Below are 6,047 nucleotides of genomic sequence, written 5' to 3' on the forward strand. Positions count from 1 at the left end.
TCTTATAAATAAAATTTATATATAGGTAAAAATATATATTACCTTAATGCAAATGGATAAGTAGGTCGAACTTGAACTCTATGTGCAAGGAGAGGTAGGCGATACCACGCCCAAGATTGTAAATGTATCAAGTAACCACACATTGCCTTTGCATTTGGTTTTATTGCTTGACACATCTCCCCATATATGTTAGCTAAACAAGTTGAACCTCAACTATAACGGTGAACTATGTGTAGATCCTGAAGTATAGGTATGTACATTAAATGCACCCGACTATTAGATTTATCGAGTAAAAATTGACCTCCTATAATATATAGAATACGTGCCCTATAATATTTTTCTAGTTGTAATTGTGTAGGTTGAGGGGGCAGGTGAGCAAAGTTTTGACTCAACCAAGTTAATTTTAACTTGCACCCCCTTATATGTTGTCCATCAATTGGAACTTTTCCTAATAGTTGCATACACAATTCATTCCAATAAAAAACGTGGGTCCTGATAGACCAATGACATTCACTCCCAATTGGAGTGAAAAATCTTCCAAAGTAATGATACATTCACCACATAGCAGATGAAAAGTATATGTTTCAGGCCTCCATCTTTCAACGAGAGATATAATTAAAGATGGATCTATGTTATAAGATATATTTGATGTGAGATATTTGTGAAAACCCATTGAATTTAATAGATCATATAGTAATGGTTCTTCTAGAAACTAGTTAACGTGTCTGAATTTAAATAAATCTTTAGACGAGTCTTGTAAAAAATATTGAACTTGTTAGAATATATAGTAATAAATATATTTCTAATTAATTATTAATAATTATGATTGCGAAGTTGTGAATCAAAATATTTTTGAGGATGTAACATTATAGAAAAGAATCATATAACTAATCAAAATATTTAAGATAACAAAAATAATGAACAATGTAAGAGTACTAAATGAACAAGAAGTTGTAACCTTATATATGCAAATTCGCCCATACAATATACTAAGGTAGAAGAAGCCAATATATTTCACTGTGCTTGAAGAAGCCAATATATTTCACTATGCTGGAAGAAGGTAATATACTAAAAGGTAGTTCGTATGTTAAGGTATATTCAATTCATTGAAGTCATTTTCCAATAACAAGATGCCAGAACAGAAGTCATCATCTAGCATCCCGACTTTAGAAGTGGACAAGACGTCATTGAAGTCATGTTTGCCCAAGAAGACGTCAATGTAGAAGTCTTAATTCCTTATAACGACTTCTAACAGGTATTGTCCATGGTATCCCGTCTCATAACTTTTCCATCCAACAATTGTAAATCAGTTTGCTTCGAAGCGAACTCATAAGGTGTTCACATTTAAGTTCGAGCCTTACAAATAATCTACCTATCTAGTAAGGTAGTTTAGAAAATTGCAACTTTTCTAGGGTGAAAAATGATGTCCAAGCACCAATAGCATTTGTGTTGTTTTCTCCAAAACATCATTTAAAAGTGTGGAACAAGATTTAAAAAAAAACAAAACTCTGAAAAATAATGAATTCTGTTATACCAACCAAACATGCTCTAAGTTTCATCTATATATCTTACCAAGTTAAAAAGATGGACGAAGGAAGAATACTCTTCCACACTAATTAGGACGTGACAAATTACTTTAGCAAATAATATGATCAATCTAACTAACTTGTCAAGGTGAACAAAGAACCAAAACTACTTACTTGTCAAGGTGAACAAAGAACCAAAACTAGTTAGCATGGTTTTAAATTATTACCTGCCAGCAGATACAAGCGTGTTAGAGTGCACTACATGATTATCAGAGTCTACAAGATCAAGCTAAAATAATTTATCACCTGCAATGTTTCCCAATTCTTCTTTCCCATGTATCCTACAAGCCGCCACTAGAACTCCCTAAACTGAAATAGTTGGATGAATCAACATATTATTTTTATAAATTCATATGCATCCTCTACCAATCTAGCTCTCCATAGAAGGTCCACGACACATGCATAATGCTCACCACTTGGTTCAATTCCATACTTCACTCTCATGGACTCGAATATTTGCATTCTCCTTTCCACTGCCCAAACCCTACTACACACTGATAATCCAGAAACTAGTATAACATAACTTAGTGTTTTACCACAACATTCTAATGTTGTTTCCTCAAATAGACACAAAGCCATGTCAACGTTACCTTGGTGTGCATATCCACTTATCCTTGCATTCCAAGTGACTAGGTTCCTCTTGGGATTTTCACTAAATACCTGCTAAACATTCTCTATACTTCCACATTTTCCGTACAAGTCAGCAAGAGCACTCCCAACGAATATATTGTCCTCAACACATGCCTTGAAAGGAAGAGCATGAACTGGCTTACCCAATCCGAGCCTCCAAGCTCGGCACAAGCACTGAGTACGCTTGATTCTATGAAATCTATCAGCTCAACTTCTTCATTCCTTGCCTGCAAGAAAACCATACAAGCCTGCTCTTCCTTGTGGTTTTGCATAAGAGCATAAATCAGAAAGTAGCAGGAAACAACATTCTTCTGTCTAATTCTATTAATAACCATTTCAGAGGATACAATGTCCCAACATTTTCCATAGAAATCAACAAGCCCATTCAGAACAGAAACAACCTCCCTATATCCGCTATGAACTATAAAGGCATGTAATTGATGTCCGAGCTCCATAATCTACATGTCAACACAAGCATTAAGGAAAACACAAAACGTTATGTCATTCGGTTCTCCGGCCACACAAATAAACTCCTTGAAAGATGGTTGATTGTTCGAGTGTAAAGTCACACGTTGAATATAAGAAGAGGAGTGGAAGAGTTTATAAGTGAAAAATGTTCATGGAACTAATGCCTTAAGTTTTTGGTTCAAGACTTGGTGTCTCAGTTGTGGCTCTCCACTCTTCCCATACCCTGATGGTTTAAGGCTCTCCATCGCAGTCAGAACCAACGCCCCCAACAAATAATAATACTTGGCGTCCTTATTGTGCTTCCGTCCATTACAAGGGTTCCTTCGTAGCAACCTGCAGCAACCCTTTTTTCTTTTAAGCTTTCTCTGGACTCATGATTTGCGAGAATTACCTCTAAAACTACCTCGTATTGTGTTTGGGTTGAAGTCCATATTCCTGACACCAATAAATTAGGCATTTGTTGGACTTGTTCGTTCCAATTATGGAGTGGTTTGCTTTCCTATTATTTTGTTCAGTTCTTGGTCCTCTTCCATTGCTAATTGATTATCACATGCATCGCCACTCAGTGGCTGCACCAGGGTCAATAACAATTGAGCCCAACATCTCACTATAGTATGACATACTCAGACCATTTTGGATTTTCTCCGCATTTTAATTTTAAGAACATTGGTGCTAAATAATAAAAGAAAAGAAAATAAACTGTAGAGATAAAAGAAGTTTTGACTCTAGATGTGACTTGAAGGAGAATAAAAAACTAATGTGCATCAATAACAATTAATATTAATGAATATTATTATTAGTGAGAAAAACTAGGTTGGAGACAACTTCAACACATCATATTTATCAATGATGTAAAAACAGTATCATACCGGTCGGTTCGACCAGGAAACCGGTGAACCGGACCCCTAACCGGTTTGGTATTGTTGTTGTACTGGTCAAGTATCAAAACCGGTGAAAACCAGCTGAATTTTGTGAAAACCGGTGAACCGGTTGGAATTTGACTAAACTAGCCGGTTTAAACAAATAATGTTTTTGAAAATAATCAGCCCCCTAAACAACGTCATTTCAGGCATGGGGTTTAAGTTTTTTCTTTTCTCTTTCTCCTTCACAGTTTACACGCTCCTACACCCTTCTTCAATCATTCTCAACCCTTCTTCAACCCTCCTTCATTCCTTTTTTGTTCATTCATTTTCATTCTCTTCCACTTGGTTTTGTGATTCTCTTCTTCCATACCAGAAGATTATGAGGTAACACTGCACTCTTACTCATTTAGGTAGAAAACCCTAATTTACTAATTTAGGATGGAAAAATTGTGCAATCATTCCTTTTGATTATTGGAAGAGTAGAATTTGTACCAAAGAAATTCAACAGTGTCACCTGCATAATATTTTGTACAATTTCATTGGCATAATCAGAGGCTTTAGCCTCCTCATAGTCATGACCTTCTTCTTTTGTTAAGGACACAAACACGAACATCACAACATAAACATAACCAAAACAACCCTTGAAGCCATGACCGTATACTTTCCCAATGATTCAATGTTTTCTCACTTTTATGTAGTTGTAGAACACGATATTGACTCTGTCAAAAATTTTATTTTCTTGTTTCATCTAGTTGAGCACTGTTGTAGCATACATGATGTGATAATTAAGTTCTACTTGTGTTATCTTGTGCTTATTCTCAAACTTGGTACTCCTTCATCTTGTTTGCTTATGTAATTTGTTCATCTTGTGTATATAAGCTATATTCCAATATATCCTACAACCTTAGAAACAATTTCTAATGTTGGGAAAGTGGTGGTATGAGGTCTGGAAAGATAATGGCATACCTATTTGTTAATATGTCATATATTTAGCAATGAAACCTCACAAGTTATTGAAAGTTATATGTTGGGAAAGTGGTGGCATGACGTCTGCAAAGATAATGGCATACCTATTTGGGAAACCATTTGATTATGTTGTATGATAAAGTCAAACTCTATTTGTTCATATGACATATATTATAGCAATGAAACCTCACAAGTTATGGAAAGTAGACTTTGTTTATGCCTTTATGGGTTTGACTCTGACTATAGGGTGTATCATGATTGTGAAAATATGGCTAAGAAAGATTAGATCTATATAAGATGCAAGACTTGTTGTAAGGGACGTGGTTATGATTGTAACTCTTACCTTAAGAGCAGGTGGTGTAACTAATATCTTAAGAGCATGTGGTTATGATTGTAACTCTTACCTCTCAAGTTAGTTGTACATGCTTGGTGCAAGTTATTTGTATATGCTTGGTAGTAGTTTGATTTTTGATAATTATGTGTGTAGTTGCTACCACTTAATGGTTATAAAAGCTTTTCTTTATTTCTAAAGTTGGTAAAATATCATTATTCTTAATTGCTCATGTTGTAGAAATAACATTGTTTTATTCCCTTTAAGTGGACAATAGCCATCAATACTGAAATTGTTTTTAATTGCTTTTGTTATAGAAATAGATGACATCTAATGAACCTGAATTACCAACGTCATAAGAAGCATCAACATAAAATACTTCTACAAGTAGTTAGAGGGGAAAATCAGATTCAGCTTGGGCACATTGTAAAGAAGTTGTTGCTGATAATAGAAGAACGATTCTATTATATCTTTTTTGCATGAAACAAATCAAAGGGGGTGACCTCACTCGGTTTAAGGCTCATTGGTCAGAGTAAAAGGACAAGTTGAAAAGTGCAAGAAAGTACTAGCTGATATTCAACACCAAATCCAGAAATTGGTTGATGAAATGAAGAGTAAAAAAAGAAAGGTAGAAGAGGAATACGAGGATGGTAATCCTTGTGATGAAGTTAATGATTTATTTCATACTGAACTGATTGAAGCACCTCACACATCCACATCTCAAAAAGGGAAAGGTCGCATATGCTCTTACTTTATTCCTAGAACAACTCCTAGTGCTCAACCTACTCTAAAAAGCGCAATGCAAACTAAGAAAGTGATTGAGAAATGTGCCCTCGCCATCTCCAAATGGATGATTGATGCTCCCGTGTCGTTTAATGCAAATAACTAAGCATATTATCAACTCGTATGATACCATTTGTCGCATGGGTCGAAGTTATAAAGGTCCCAACTATTATCGTGTTTGTGGTAATTTTCTAAACAAGTGGGTTGTAGACGTGAAAAAACTTGATAATGACTATCGATCTATTTGGAGGAAAACTGGATGCACTCTTATGGTAGACGGTTGGACTTACAGAGGCAGGCGAACTCTCATTAATTTTCTCTTCTATTGTCCTAAGGGAAATGTCTTCATAAAGTCTGTTGATGCTTCACAGGCTTCCTAAACTACATATATGTTGTTCATGCTTTTCAAGTTGGTAATGA

At 35.2% G+C, this 6,047-nt stretch overlaps 1 pseudogene; it reads right to left on the minus strand.

The window, feature by feature from the left end:
* Positions 1–1,749: 1,749 nt before the first annotated feature.
* On the minus strand, positions 1,750–2,764 carry LOC109341337 (annotated as a pseudogene).
* Positions 2,765–6,047: the final 3,283 nt, after the last annotated feature.

The sequence above is a fragment of the Lupinus angustifolius genome, unplaced genomic scaffold (genome assembly GCF_001865875.1).
Source record: "Lupinus angustifolius cultivar Tanjil unplaced genomic scaffold, LupAngTanjil_v1.0 Scaffold_435, whole genome shotgun sequence".
NCBI classification, from domain to species: Eukaryota; Viridiplantae; Streptophyta; class Magnoliopsida; order Fabales; family Fabaceae; genus Lupinus; species Lupinus angustifolius.